Genomic DNA, 17,197 nt, shown 5'->3' with positions numbered 1-17,197 from the left:
CTAACATATTTATCAATGTAATCTTCTTTATTGTGGAAAGAATATTCAGATCCGTAAGATTCAAAACAAAAGTTTAATATTGACATAAAAACAGTAATATTTCAAGCATACTAACAAAGCAATCATGTCTTCTCAAAATATCATGGCCAAAGAGAGCTATCCCTACAAAATCATATAGTCTGGGTATGCTCTATCTCCATCACACAAAATATTTAAATCATGCAGAACCCCGATGACAAGCCAAGCAATTGTTTCATACATTTGATGTTCTCAAACTTTTTCAATCTTCACGCAATACATGAGCGTGAGCCATGGACATAGCACTATAGTGGAATAGAATGGTGGTTGTGGAGAAGACAAAAAGGAAGAAGATAGTCTCACATCAACTAGGCGTATCAACGGGCTATGGAGATGCCCATCAATAGATATCAATGTGAGTGAGTAGGGATTGCCATGCAATGGATGCACTAGAGCTATAAGTGTATGAAAGCTCAACGAAAGAAACTAAGTGGGTGTACATCCAACTTGCTTGCTCACGAAGACCTAGGGCAATTTGAGGAAGCCCATCATTGGAATATACAAGCCAAGTTCTATAATGTAAAATACCCACTAGTATAAAAGTGACAACATAGGAGACTCTCTATCATGAAGATCATGGTGCTACTTTGAAGCACAAGTGTGGTAAAAGGATAGTAGAATTGTCCCTTCTCTCTTTTTCTCTCATTTTTCAATTTTTTATTTTTTATTTGGGCCTTTCTCTTTTTTTATATGGCCTCTTTTTTTTTGTCCGGAGTCTCATCCCTACTTGTGCGGGAATCATAGTCTCCATCATCCTTTCCTCACTGGGACAATGCTCTAATAATGATGATCATCCACTTTTATTTACTTACAACTCAAAAATTACAACTCAATACTTAGAAAAATATATGACTCTATGTGAATGCCTCCGGCGGTGTACCGGGATGTGCAATGAATCAAGAGTGACATGTATGAAAATCATGAACGGTGGCTTTGCCACAAATACGATGTCAACTACATGATCATGCAAAGGAATATGTCAATGATGGAGCGTGTCATAATAAACGGAACGGTGGAAAGTTGCATGGCAGTATATCTCGGAATGGCTATGGAAATGCCATAATAGGTAGGTATGGTGGATGTTTTAAGGAAGGTATATGGTGGGTGTACGATACCGGCAAAAGGTGCGCGGTTTTAGAGAGGCTAGCAATGGTGGAAGGGTGAGAGTGCGTATAATCCATGGACTCAACATTAGTCATAAAGAACTCACATACTTATTGCAAAAATCTATTATTTATCGAAACGAAGTACTACACGCATGCTCCTAGGGGGATAGATTGGTAGGAAAAGACCATCGCTCGTCCCTGACTGCCACTCATAAGGAAGACAATCAATAAATAAATCATGCTCCGACTTCATCACATAACGGTTCACCATACGTGCATGCTACGGGAATCACAAACTTTAACACAAGTATCTCTCAAATTCACAACTACTCAACTATCATGACTCTAATATCATCATCATCATCATATCTCAAAACCATCATAAGGAATCAAACTTCTCATAGTATTCAATGCACTTTATATGATAGTTTTTATTATACCCATCTTCGATGCTCATCATATTAGGACTAATTTTATAGCCAAAGCAAATTGCCATGCTGTTCTAAAAGACTCTCAAAATAATATAAGTGAAGCATGAGATATCAATAATTTCTATAAAATAAAACCACCACCATGCTCTAAAAAGATATAACTGAAGCACTGGAGCAAAATTATCTAGCTCAAAAGATATAAGTGAAGCACATAGAGTATTCTAATAAATTCTGATTCATGCGTGTCTCTCCAAAAGATGTGTACATCAAGGATGATTGTGGTAAACAAAAAAGCAAAGACTCCAATCATAGAAGGCGCTCCAACCAAAACACATATCATGTGGTGAATAAAAATATAGCCTCAAGTAAAGTTACTGATAGATGAAGACGAAAGAGGGGATGCCTTCCGAGGCATCCCCAAGCTTAGGCTTTTGGTTGTCCTTGAATTTTACCTTGGGGTGCCTTGGGCATCCGCAAGCTTAGGCTCTTGCCACTCCTTATTCCAAAATCCATCAAATATTTACCCAAAACTTGAAAACTTCACAACACAAAACTTAAACAGAAAATCTCATGAGCTCCGTTAGTATAAGAAAATAAACCACCACTTTAAGGTACTGTAGTGAACTCATTCTTTATTTGTATTGGTGTTAAACCTACTGTATTCCAACTTCTGTATGGTTCATACCCCCTGATACTACTCATAGATTCATCAAAATAAGCAAACAACACACGAAAAACAGAATCTGTCAAAACAGAACAGTCTGTAGTAATCTGTATCAAACGAATACTTATGAACTCCAAAAATTCTGAAATACATTAGTGGACGTGAGAAATTTGTCTATTAATCATATGCAAAAAGAATCAACCTAAAAGCACTCTCCAGTAAAAATGGCATCTAATCTCATGAGAGCAAAGTTTCTATTTTTTACAGCAAGATCGCATTAACTTTCACCCAAGTCTTCCCAAAGGTTCTACTTGGCACAAACACTAATTAAAACATAAAACCACATCCAACCAGAGGCTAGATATATTATTTATTACTAAACAGGATCAAAAGGCAAAGAACAAAAATAAAATTGGGTTTCCTCCCAACAAGCGCTAACGTTTAACGCCCCTAGCTAGGCATGATGATTTCAATGATGCTCACATAAATGATAAGAATTGAAACATAAAGAGAGCATCATGAAGAATATGACTATCACATTTAAGTCTAACCCACTTCCTATGCATAGGGATTTTGTGAGCAAACAATTTATGGGGACAAGAATCAACTAGAATAGGAAAGCAAAACAAGCATAACTTCAAGATTTTAAGCACATAGAGAGGAAACTTGATATTATTGCAATTCCTACAAGCATATATTCCTCCCTCATAATAATTTTCAGTAGCATCATGAATAAATTCAACAATATAACCATCACATAAAGCATTATTTTCATGATCTAACCATAGAAAATTTACTACTCTCCACATAAGCAAAATTCTTCTCATTCGGAATAGTGGAAGTTCATAAGAAACTCGAATACTATAAATTGTTTCCACATTAAAAGAGTAATGTTCAGAAAAAGGGTAATCATAATCATGACAAGTTTTTTAAATATAATCATCACTACTTTTTATAGCATAAGTGTCATCACAATAATCATCATAATTAGCAACTTTGTTCTCATCATAATCAATTGAAACCTCTTCGAAGATAGTGGAATCATTACTAAATAAAGTCATGACCTCTTCAAATCCACTTTCATAATTGTCACAATAAGATTCAACACCCGCCAAAATAGTGGGATCATTACTTCCTAAAGTTGACACTCTTCCAAACCCACTTTCATCAATATAATCATCATAAATAGGAGGCATGCTATCATCATAATAAATTTGCATATCAAAACTTGGGAGGTTAAAAATATCATCTTCATAAAACATAGCATCCCCAAGCTTGGGACAAACATTAATTGCAGCAAATAAATTCTCAAACATGTCATTCTCATCAAACATAGCATCCCCAAGCTTGGGCCTTTGCATATCATAAGCATAATCACTCTCATTATTAATAGTATGGATAGCATCAATAGTATAGCAATTATCATCATCACAATGAGTAATAGGAGCAACATCATTTGGAAGGGATACCTTTTTACCTTTGCTTCTCCGTCTTTTCTTTTTCTTCTTCACATTATGTGTGGGTTTAAGCCTCTTTTTGGACTCCTTATTAATGAGATTGGTTGAATAGAAAGCTCCTCCTCGTTACCTGATTCATCATAAGAAAGAATAGGAGGATACGAGGAAAGCTCTTCCCTTTCATTAGTATTCTCTTCGTCTTCTATTTGTTTTCTTGTCTTTATGTAATTGGAAATATAAGGATTTTCAATGCAATTCACCGCACAATACATATAAATTTCCTCTAGATCAAAATCAAGAACTTTATCAAGGACAAATTCTGGAAGATCCTTAGTTATACGTTTCATTTCTTCATAACCCACAAGCAAACTAAGTTCATTATAATGTGCAAGGGAAATCAAGTCATTAAAATTTTTGGACACGATTCGATCATGAAACAATTTGCATTGGAGATTTAGATGATCACGTTCATTGCAAAGTTCACAAGGATGGCAAAGAAATTTTAAATTTTCAGCACAGGCATCTAGCCTCTCTTGCAACCATTTAGTTTCTAAATACTTATGCCTCTTGCAAAATCTATCTTCCCTATTTGGTGTGTACTTGCAAACTCTATGCAGTCCACAAAAATTGACATGCTTATAAGAGATATTTTTATCATGACTGGTGTAATCATCATTAGTACTATGGATATTCAAAGAGTTCATATTAACAACATTGCAATCATGCTCATCATTCAAAGATTGTATGCCAAACATTTTATTGCGTTCTTCTTCTAACACTTGAGCATAATTTTCCTTTCCATCATTTTCACGAAAGATATTAAAAAGATGAAGCATATGAGGCACCCTCAATTCCATTTTTTGTAGTTTTATTTTATAAACTAAACTAGTGATAAAACAAGAAACTAAAAGATTCAATTGCAAGATCTAAAGATATACCTTCAAGCACTAACCTCCCCGGCAACGGCGCCATAAAAGAGCTTAGTTGACGGGGTGTTAGTGCCGCTTACCTAGCCTCCCCGGCAACGGCGCCAGAAAAGAGCTTGATGTCTACTACACAACCTTCTTCTTGTAGAAGTTGTTGGGCCTCCAAGTGCAGAGGTTCGCAGGACAGTAGCAAATTTCCCTCAAGTGGATGACCTAAGGTTTATCAATCTGTGGGAGGCGTAGGATGAAGATGGTGTCTCTCAAACAACCCTGCAACCAAATAGCAAAGAGTCTCTTGTGTCCCCAACACACCCAATACAATCGTAAATTGTTAGGTGCACTAGTTCGGCGAAGAGATGGTGATACAAGTGCAATATGGATGGTAGATATAGGTTTTTGTAATCTGAAAATATAAAAACAGCAAGGTAACTAATGATAAAAGTGAGCGAAAACGGTATTGCAATGTTTCGAAACAAGGCCTAGGGTTCATACTTTCACTAGTGCAAGTTCTCTCAACAAGGATAACATAATTAGATTATATAACTATCCCTCAACATGCAACAAAGAGTCACTCCAAAGTCTAATAGCGGAGACAAACAAAGAGATTATTGTAGGCTACGAAACCTCCTCAAAGTTATCCTTTTTGATCGATCTATTCAAGAGTCCGTAGTAAATTAACACGAAGCTATTCTTTCCGTTCGATCTATCCTAGAGTTCGTACTAGAATAACACCTTAAGACACACATCAACCAAAACCCTAATGTCACCTAGATACTCCAATATCACCACAAGTATCCGTGGGTATGATTATACGATATGCATCACACAATCTCAGATTCATCTATTCAACCAACACAATGAACTTGAAAGGGTGCCCCAAAGTTTCTACCGGAAAGTCAAGACGAAAACATGTGCCAACCCCTATGCGGAAGTTCACAAGGTCACTGAACCCACAAGTTGATCAACAAAACATACATCAAGTAGATCACGTGAATATCCCAGTGTCACCACAGATAAGCACACGCAAGACATACATCAAGTGTTCTCAAATCCTTAAAGACACAATCCGATAAGATAACTTCAAAGGAAAAAACTCAATCCATTACAAGAGAGTAGAGGGGGAGAAACATCATAAGATCCAACTATAATAGCAAAGCTCGCGATACATCAAGATCGTGCCACATCAAGAACACGAGAGAGAGAGAGAGATCAAACACATAGCTACTGGTACATACCCTCAGCCCTGAGGGTGAACTACTCCCTCCTCGTCATGGAGAGCGCCGGGATGATGAAGATGGCCATCGGTGATGATTCTCCCCTCCGGCAGGGTGCCAGAACAGGGTCCCGATTGGTTTTTGGTGGCTACAGAGGCTTGCGGCGGCGGAACTCCCGATCTAGGTTATTTTCGGGAGGTTTGGGGATTTATAGGAGAGGTTGGCGTCGAGAACAAGTCAGGGGGGCCCATGGAGAGTCCACGAGGCACCAGGGCGCGCCCTAGGGGGGTGGGTGCGCCCTCCACCCTCGTGGGGCCCACGGGACTCCCCTCTAGTAACTCTTCATTCCAGTACTTTTATATTTTCCAGAAAAAATCTCCGTTGAGTTTCAGCGCATTCCGAGAACTTCTATTTCTGCACAAAAACGACACCACGGTAGTTCTGCTGAAAACAACGTCAGTCCGGGTTAGTTCTAACCAAATCATACCAAAATCATGTAAAAATATTATAAACATGGAATGAATACATCAAAAATTATAGATACTGTAGACGTATCAACGGTTCAAATAACCAGAGTGGATTTCTTGAGCACTGAACTGGGAGTGGTCTTCTAAGTCTACTTTCCACTTGCCTTTATCACAAGCAGAAATTTCTTCCTTGGCACTATGCTTGGATAAGGCAGTGGGGTTACCCGGTGCGGTATAACCAAGCCCGGTGATGGTGACATCGTCTGCCTTATCTTCATTAGGCTTGATGGGGCTTGGTGGTTTAGAGATGACCGGTTCAACATCTATTTGATCCATGCTGACATCATGATCTTCTGGTGGAGGGTCGTCAATAATGGCTTCAGCAATTTGATGAGAGAATTCTGGCTGTTGTTTTTCGGGCTCAGACGGGTTGGAGTCGTCAGCTGGCTTGTTCAGTTTCGCCTTTTTGTTGGGTTTGGCCTGTCCACTGAGAATAAGAAATACATAGATGCCAGCATATTAATCGGGCATGAAGTTTGAATGATTGAATATACCCTTACTCAGGCACAGTCTTGAAAGCTAGGATTTGAGTTCCCGTAGAGTCGCCGGAGGAAGAGTGAGATGTTCCCTGATAATTTGAATCATACGGGTTAAGAGGTTGACGAACAAGACCCGCCTTGGGATAATCTAACTCAGAAATTTCTGAGACCTCCAGTAGACGTTTGCGAGGTGTTGGGGTGTTCGGTAAGCCGGAGGGTAAAACTCCGTCGCCACTATTCCAGGTTGTACGGTGAGCTTCATGTTGCCGCCTCTTCAAAAGAAAGTTGGGATCCAAGTGAGCTAAAGTGTGAGAAAATCTTACTTTCCGGCTTGCTTGTCGAGTTTTCTATGTTGGCAGAGGTTCTAAGCTGGAGGAAAGAGTAATTACCTTTGCATCATCTGCACGGCTGGCTTCCGCTTCATCCTGATAATAGTCATTGTCAATAAGATGTACAAAAAGCGAGCCAAGGGAATCAAGTTCTACCTCCGACTCATCATCATCATCTTTGTCATCCAAATTGAATAATTCGGCAGTGTTGGACTTCTTTTTAGCAGCCTTTTGGTGGCCTTGTTCTTTGTCCGGGTTTTCTTTGGTTTTTCTGGCAATTTCTTTGTCCAGAAAGGTGAGTCCACCTGTAAACAATGAATGGGTATGAGCAAGCAGCAAAAATGAAAATGAGTCAAGTATGAGCTGGATTCAAAACTCACAGCTAGCGGCTTATTTAGAATGCAGAAAGGGGACAATCTAACTTTACTACAATCTTCTAAGCTTTCATTCAACAAAGTCTTGGTCATTTCATTGATGTCTTCCTCAGTCATTTCGGTTTTACAGTGGCGCTGAGGATCTGTTAGCTCGCCGGTATACTCACACATTAAACCGGGCGGGATGCTTAGAGGCAAGACTCTCCAAGCGACCCAGCAGCGAACTAGATCAATTCCGGTCAAGCCGTTGGCCATCAGTGCCCGGATCTTTGCGGAAACCGACACATATTTTTTCCGTTCTGTTGTGCTGATACGGACCGGAAGATGATGTCTGCTACTAAGCCGGCTGGCGCGATAACCCGGCAAGGGACTCTCTCCTTCTGGCAAGGTATGCTGGCAATAAAACCAAGTCTGGTTCCAGTCTTTGGGGTGACTGGGCAGATTAGCAGCTGGGAAGATGGCCTCTTTCCAGCACTATATGGACATGCTGCCTAGTTCAAGGCTACGTCCATCTGTGAATTCATTCTGCCGGTTCAAGTAGTAGAACTCTCTGAATAGTTCTACGGTGGGCTCCTGTTGAAGCTACACCTCGCAGAACACTTGGAAATTGCAGATGTTTGAAACAGAATTTGGTCCGATATCTTGTGGATGGAGCTTGAAGAAATGCAGCACATCACGGAAGAATCTTGAACCGTGAGGGCTAAAACTCCGGTCCATATGATCCATAAAAACCACTACTTCACCATCTTTGGGCTCAGGGCGAGTTCCATTACCCGGAACCCTCTAGTGGATGACTTCTTTTTGGCTAACACACCGGTTTGGACATATTCTCTCAAGTCTTCCTCGATGACCTGGGAAACGACCCAGTTGCGGGCGATGCCAGTCTTGACCATCTTTGAAAACAAAGTCCTAAGAAAAGGAAACATTACCAGATTAAGATCATGCTATTAAACCGGACTATGGATTTAAGGGTAAAATGCTATGAACAGTTAACGGATTAAGCTGAGGATGAGCTTTGAGGTGTTGGCGGCTTAAAAGGGGACTAATGGTACCTATCGGATTAAGGATTTTGCTGTTAAGCCGGATAGAGTCTAACAGTCAAGAATTATGAGCAAGCATGGTTAAACCGGAGATATATTGTCGGGTCAGGCAAGTTATAAAGCGTATGGTGATGGTTTAACAAGATTTAGTGCCTTATGATAGATCACGGTTTGCGGTATAAGCCGCCATGGCAGTTATGGTACTTCAAATTTGGTTAAGTGTTGGAAAAACAGATTTTGCACGATGGAGCAATAATTTTGGATCTACCATAGTTCAGAAAACGCAGTAAAATTCTAAACCTAAGGTGACGGCAGTAGAAAGTGTGGATATTTCAATGAGATCTTCTACGGGGAGATGTTACTCTAATGATAAAAAATGAATGCTAAAACTACTTCCGTGCAAGGTTTGTAGCCTACCCAAATTAAAATCCACTAGAGTTGAAGGAAACAGCGAAGAACAGCGAGAACGCCGATGAACTACCCGAACCCTAAACGCAGATCTGAGATGGAAAGAAAAGTGCATTTACAGAAGATGAGGAGCAGCGGTGGCGCGCTGGAGTTTCTGATCCAATCAGGTCGATGCAGCGGACTTGGTCGGTGCAACGGTCGAAGGTTGCGGCGGCGGAGCTCAAAGCAGGAGATGAGATGCGAGAGGAAGACGAAGGAAGGGGTAAAATGATAAAGACCCCTGTCCCTATTTATAAGGGGGTGGATACAAGGCATGAGCGGGAATCGAGGAGACTAAAACCATCGTATGGTTATATGGATGCCTCGATTTTCGGGATGGTTATTAAGATAAGGATCAATAAAGATGTTCTGAACCGTGTACAAAATTAATGAGAAGTGACGTCACGGTGGCTTAAGAAGATTCTGTGAGCTGATGTCATAGCGGGTTACAGCAAGATTTTTCTAAGTGGTGCAAAATTTTGACAAGACTGGTATTGAAGATTGACATGAACAAGTTCAAGTCAACCTGGGGTCTAATGTTGGGGATATGACTATTGGGTATGAACCGCCCAGGAGGGGCCAGGTCATACCAATGGCGACTCGTCAATGAAGATGGCGGCTCATACCAGCCCGTTGACGGCCCAAGACCAAGAGGCGGCTCAAAGCCCAGGAGGATGAACCGCCATGGATGCATGACTTCTATTGTAAGGCAAGCGTAGTTAAGTCACTGAGCCGGACACGTTGTGTATGAGCCCGCCGGGACTCTGTAAGCCGCCAGGCATCAACCTGTGTATATAAAGGGATGACCCGGTGGCAGTTTAGGGCAAGAAACAAGAGATCGAGAACTAGGTCAAGCGTATTCGCTCCTTGGTAATCGAAACCCTAGCAATAGCAGCTCAAACTGGATTAGGATTTTACCTTCACCGCAAGGGGCTGAACCAGTATAAACTCTCTGTGTCCTTTGTCCCGATTAACCCTTTTAAGCTAACCTAGTTGCGATGGCTCCACGACTAAGTCCTTCCACTAGGACATCTGCCGTGACAATTCCACGACAGTTAATTTACTCGAAGCTATATTTTTGTTCATCACATACTATGTGTTTTGCTTGGAGCGTCTTGTATGATATGAGTCTTTGCTTGTTTTATTTTTTGTTTTAAGTCTTGATTCCTTGCTGGACACACCTATTTGAGAGAGTCAAAATTATGTCATGACTTATTAGAATTGCTCTCTATGCTTCACTTAAATTTTTTATGAGCTATGGACTTGCTCTAGTGCATCACTTATATCTTTTTGAGCACGGTGTGCTTTAGTATTTTTGAAGAAATTCTCTGTTGCTTCACTTAGATTTATTTGAGAGTTCGTAAAATTTTCAAGAAATTCTCTCTTGCTTCACATAAATTAATTTGAGAGAAAGTAAAATTTATGCTCATGATCTTCACTTATATTTGTTTGAGCTTATCGAAAGCAACACATGAAAAGTAGTTCCGAAGAATATAATAAAAACTTTCATGAAGATCATTGGACAAAATAAACTTGATTCTTAGTAATACTTTTGAGATATGACGATGTGATATGTGAGTTATGTTGATGAGTAATTATGCTTTAGTAAGAATATTGGTGTTAAGATTTGTGATTCCCTATGAAAGCACGAAAGTCAATAATTATGCAATGAAATTACATCCTACTTGTGGTGCATTATTCGGTGTTAATTATGCTTAATGCTCGCTTATGAGATTATTTGTTTCTTGGTTGGTCGCTTCTCAATCTTTTGCTAGCCTTCATATTGCACTAAGTATGATCACTACTTGTGCATCCAAAATCGTTCAAACCAGTTTTGCCACATGAGTCCACTATATCTACCTATATGCGGTATTCTTTTGCCGTTCTAAGAAAATTTGTATGTGCCATCTCTAATTTTCAAAATAAACTTCTCTTTTGTGTGTTTGTACCACTCGCGCAGCAGTGAGGGGTGGCTAATATTTTCCATGCTAGATGTGTTATTCTCACGATGAGTGTTTATTCACTTGTCATTGCACGAGAGTAAGGAAAAGGTATTAGGGATGCCCAGCCCCGAAATGAAAAATGAATTTACTTTATGTTGTCAAATAATAAATTCCTTGGAAAGTGTTGGTATGGAGGGCAATCGTGGATACGGCTAGCCATGGAAAGTGAAAGTATGGTTGAAAAAGGAATAAACTTTATTTTCTGTTTGGGAACCGCCTATGATATATCTATCATGGAAAGTGATGGGAACTCTAAGTCGTTTTCATTGGTGGGAAGGATACGCCTCCCAAAATGTTTTTATCTCTCAATTTTCGCTTTGAGCTCTGGCACCTCTACAAATCCCTACTTCCCTCTGCGAAGGGCCTTTCTTTTACTTTATGCAATTTTAATTTTTTAATTTGAGTCTCCATCTTCTCTTATAAAAGCACCAACTAGGAGGCAATATGATCATACTTGAGTATTGGGTGTAGCTAACATGCGAGTCTGTTCCATGAATGGTTCAATGATTGAGCATGATGGGCTAGGCATAGCTTATTTTAGCGTTGATATTTTGAAAGACATGATTGCTTGTTGATATGCTTGAGTATTTAAGTTGTCATGTCAAAACTAGACTATTGCTTTGAACAATATAAAAGTCCAAATGTCCATGCTATAAAGAAAAGAATATGATATGACATGTTAGGCAGCACTCCACATCAAAAATTCTGTTTTATCACTTACCTACTCGAGGACGAGTAGGAGTTAAGCTTGGGGATCCTGGTACGTCTCCAACATATCTACAATTTTTTATTGTTCCATGCTGTTATATTATCAATCTTGGATGTTTTATAATCATTTTATATCATTTTTTGGTACTAACCAATTGACATAGTGCCAAGTGCCAGTTGTTGTTTTCTGCATTTTTTTACATCGCAGGAAATGAATACCAAACGGAGTCCAAATGCAATGAAACTTTACGAAGTTTTTTTTTGGACCAGAAGAGACCTAATGGGCCAAGGTTGTGCCTGGTGGGTGCTCTGAGGAGAGCACAACCCACCAGGGCGCGCCAGGAGGCCCAAGCACGCCCTGATGGGCTGTGCCCACCTCAGGTGCCCCCCTGACCACCTCTTTGCTCTACAAATACCCCAATATTCCAGAAACCCTAGGGGAGTCAACGAAAATCAATTCCAGCCGTCGCAGAGTCCAGAACTACCAGATCCAATCCAAACACCATCACGGATGGGGTTCACCACCTCCATTGGTGCCTCTCCGATGATGCGTGAGTAGTTCTTTGTAGACCTTCGGGTCCGTAGTTAGTAGCTAGATGGCTTCCTCTCTCTCGATGAATCCTCAATACAACGGTCTCTTGGAGATCCATATGATGTAACTCTTTTTGCGGTGTGTTTGTTGGGATCGGATGAACTTTGAGTTTATGATCAGATCTATCTTTTTATATCCATGAAAGTATTTGAGTTTCCTTGATCTCTTTTATGCGCGATTGCTTATAGCTTCGTATTTCTTCTCCGATATTTGGGTTTTGTTTGGCCAACTTGATCTATTTATCTTGCAATGGGAAGAGGTGCTTTGTAGTGGGTTCGATCTTACGGTGCTTGATCGTAGTGACAGAAGGGGAACCGACACGTATGTATCGTTGCTACTAAGGATAAAACGATGGGGGTCTATCTCTACATAGATAGATCTTGTCTACATCACGTCATCGTTCTTATTGCATTACTCCATTTCTCCATGAACTTAATACACTAGATGCATGCTGGATAGCGGTCGATGTGTGGAGTAATAGTAGTAGATGCAGGCAGGAGTCGGTCTACTAATCTTGGACATGATGCCTATAAAATGATCATTGCCTGGATATCGTTGTGATTATTTGAAGTTCTATCAATTGCCCAACAGTAATTTGTTTACCCACCGTTTGCTATTTTTCTCGAGAGAAGCCACTAGTGAAACCTAAGGCCCCCGGGTCTCTTTCTCTTAATATTTGCCTTTGCGATCTACTTTTTCTTTGCTTTTATTTTCAGATCTATTAAACCAAAAATACAAAAATACCTTGCTGCAATTTATTCTTATTTATTTTATTTGGCGTTCGATCTATCAATCTACTACAATTTTATTCACGTATGTTTGCCTATCTTGAGGCGCCGCAACCCGGAAGGGATTGACAACCCCTTTTACACATCGGGTTGCGAGTAGTTGTTATTTGTGTGCAAGTGATGTTTACGTTGTGTTGCTTGGTTCTCCTACTGGTTCGATAACCTTGGTCTCATAATTGAGGGAAATACCTACCGCTGATGTGCTGCATCATCCCTTCCTCTTTGGGGAAATACCGACGTAACTTCAAGCCGCATCAGCCACCATTTCAGAAATGCTACTGTCTTGCTTTCTTTCCCATTTAGATAAGTTAGATGCTTCTTTTTGTTGGCTTCTGTGTCATCCACCGTTATTGACCACTAGTTGTTTCCTTTGCACCTCTGTGTAAACAGGGTTATCTACTTCACCTCGTTGCTAGGCCCGCACCAGCCAAGACTCCGCCGCCGTTCGCATGCAGCTGCCAGCCCAACCAGCTGGGCAGGCACCTGCATGGCGACATGCGGCTTCCAGGCCAACTCATCAAGCACCTGTGTGGTGGCATGCAACTCTTTGTGAAGGCCCTGCCACCACGCGACCTCAGCAGCCTGCCTGCCTACATGGCGCTGCACGCATCGCTGGCCTGGGCGCGTGTCGAAGCGAGGCGGAGCGGCGACGGACGTGACGGGCCTCGTTCCCGTCCCCGATAAAGCTAATGGACACCTAAGTAGCGCATTTAATGCGCTTTGTCCCATAATGCCAGGCGATAAGTTCGCGCAATGTAGGCCTTTCCACCTCCTGTGTGCCACTGTGGCAACCCCTTTTTGCCTATAAAAGGAGGCCCGAGGCATACTAGAGAGGGATTCATCTCCTGGAAACTATGCAGCCACCGTAGCTAGTTCGAGAGCTCAAGAACACTCCGAAATATATCCAGCAAAGCAGGACTAGGGTATTACGCATCCTCGCGGCTCGAACCTGGGTAAACGATCTTTGTGCTAGCTCCTAAACCTGCTCTTCTCACAACCCCGCGCCCGCCGACCGTAGAAGGGATACCAGTGACCCCATAGGTGTCGTTCCCACCGACATCTTTGGCGCGCCAGGTAGGGGTGCAGTTGTGAGAATCTGGTCTAGCAGTTAGCCTAGCAGTTCTTCATCGCCATGGCTCCCAAGAAGAAGACGATCACGGCGATCGGCTCGTCGGGAGCCGAGCGGCCCATGCCATTGCGGGCGAGCAGCGGGCCGGTCGTGGACAGAACCCGAGCCGCGGCCCGCGAGCACCAGCATCGCCCTGGCAGCCAGAGCCTGGCGAGCAGCGTCGTTCGTGTGCCAGATGACGGGCCGCACACCGCAAAATCCAAAGAGGGGGTTGGGCCTCCCGCAGGCGGCGCGGGGCCCTACAGGGGTGTCGCTGTGCCACCTACAGGCAGTGCAGCGACCTCCAAGACGCCCATGCTGGCGCCCACGGTGCGCTCTTCCCAGGGTGTGCGCGACGAGCAGCGTCACCACGCCGGTGACCCTGGACAACGCCGTGGGAAGTGCCCCATGCATCATTTGCAGACGAAGGAGGCCAGCATGCCCGCCGAAGTGCTGGCGAAAACGGCACGCAGCCGCTGGGCCGTGAAAGAGCTCCTTCTGACGTGGTTAGAAGTCGAAGCGCGCCACAGCCCACGCAGCTTTCGCCACCACCCACGCCAACAGAAGCTTTGGCGCGTGTGTAGCTACTCCTCGACTTCCCTCCTTCCGCGGAGAAGCTCGATGAATGGAGGGCCACCATCCGGAACCTCGTCGCCGTCGCCAACAAAGATGATCCGCGACCAGCGGGGCCCTCGGGCCGGCGCTCCGTCGAGCCACCACATGCCAGCGGGGGGAGGACTGGGGGAGCTGCAGCCACAGTACACTCTCCTCCCCCGTGCCAGTTGCCGCCGGTGCCAGTCCCTCGTGACGACGCATGTGATAACATTTCCATAGCGCCGTCCGACCCACGGACCCACCACGACCAGCGCCACATTCTTCGAGAACGAGCCCATGAAGACGCTCGAACCACCATCGAGCGCCGGCGCGATACACGCCACCAGTCGGATAAGCGGGCGGGACCCGCTATGGACCACCCAGCACCGGGGGGCTCCGGCGGCCTACCTTACGAGGTGGGTTGCCTAGCTTTACCCGTGAGCTGCGGCAGTTCCAGTGGCCATCCCACCGCACGTTCAAGCCCGACGTCGGCAAGAAGTACAATGGCAAGACCCATCCGTCAGAGTTCCTCAGCATCTACACCATCGCGATGCAAGCTGCTGGAGCTCGCGACGACAAGGTGCTTGCCAATTACTTCCCGTTGGCACTGAAGCCCAATTTCTTCTTGGTTGGATCTGTGCCATGAGTTCGTTGGTGCCTTCACCGGAGGCCACCATGCTCATGGCCAGGCCAGTGATTTGCATATCATTCCCCGGAAGGAAGGGGAAACCCTGCGCAAGTACATACAGAGGTTCAGCCGGGTGCAGTACAACATCCCCGACGTTCATCCCGCCTCCGTGATTAGCGCGTTCCATCAGAACGTGCGCAATCGCAAGATGCGTGAAGAGCTGGCGAAGAACAAGGTTAAGGATGTGGCCGAACTTTATGTTCTGGCCGATAGGTGCGCTCGGGCTGAAGAGGGAAGGAAGTACCCCGGTGAGGACGCCGGTGCGGAAACCGACTCTACTGATGAAGACACCGCCGCCCCGGCAAAGAAGGGCTGGCTTCGCAACAGGAAACACAAGGGCAAGGCCGTGCTTGCTGTCGAGGGATCCGACGACACCGACGCTGCCAAGAAGGTCAAGGCAGACGACCCCGGCAAGGAGATTGCCGAGTGCGCCGCCTGCCGGGCCTTGGCAGCTGCCGACAAGCCAGGAGGCTCCGACAAGCAGTATTGCAAGATCCACCGCACCAAGGGCCACGACCTCCAGAACTGCCGACAGGTCGAGCTGCTTGCCGAAAAGCAAAAGGCCTAGTATGAGAGGCGGGACAAGGAGAAGGGTCAGGATGGTGCCGCAGGATCCAGCAAGAAGCGTGGCGGCCAAGGAGGCCGCCGCGGCAAGGATAACCAGCAAGAGAGGCCCGCTTGGGGCCATGACAAGAAGCAGGAAGACGATGATCATGACAAGACTTTCAGAAGGCTACGGAGGCCATGTGCGTCGATGGTGGCGCCTCGCTGCACACTTCTCACCGCCAGCTCAAGTAGTGGGCGCGTGAGATCACAGTAGCGGAACCATCGTTCGACGCTCAGAAGCCGCTGAAGTGGTCTAGCACGCCCATCATCTTTGACACCGAGGACCACCCTGATCGCAGCACTGCAGTCGGGTGTTTGCCATTGTTGGTCTCACCAACGATACGCAACCTCAAGGTGAACAAGATGTTGGTTGACGGCGGGGCCGATCTGAACTTAATCTCGCCCGTTGTGATCAAGAGGCTGCAAATTCCCGATGGAGACCTCGAGGAGACGGGCACGTTTCAAGGGGTCAACCCGGGAAGGAGCCAGCCGAAGGGGAAGTTCACGTTGCCTGTGACGTTTGGAGGCGAGCTGAACTACAGGACGGAGAGGATTGTCTTTGATGTAGCCGAGATCCCCTTGCCCTACAACGGGATCCTCGGCCGCCCGGCACTAGCCAAGTTCATGGCGGCATCGCATTACGCCTACAACACGCTGAAGATGCCTGGGCCGATGACCATCATCACCGTCCCCTGCGCCGACCTACTCTACCGGGAAGCAGCTGCCGCCAAGGCACTTGCTCCTACCACTGAAGCCCCGGGAGGAAAGAAGAAGACCGGCAAGACTTCTCGCACCCACTCCGGCAAGCGCACCTCTTTGGAGTGTTGTGCTACCATCGAGGACGTGCCAGAGAGCTCCACCGGCAAGAGCAAGAAATCCAGAGTTGCGCCACCAGAGACCAAGAAGGTGTCCGTCAAGGAGGATGGCACGGGAGGGGCTTTCACCATAAGCTCCACCCTCGACAGCAGATAGGAAAGCGCGCTCATCACTTTCCTGCGTGCGAATGTCGATGTGTTTGCATGGCAAGCATCTGACATC

Source organism: Triticum aestivum, chromosome 4D (genome assembly GCF_018294505.1).
Source record: "Triticum aestivum cultivar Chinese Spring chromosome 4D, IWGSC CS RefSeq v2.1, whole genome shotgun sequence".
NCBI lineage: Eukaryota > Viridiplantae > Streptophyta > Magnoliopsida > Poales > Poaceae > Triticum > Triticum aestivum.
This window is presented reverse-complemented; position numbering follows the sequence as displayed.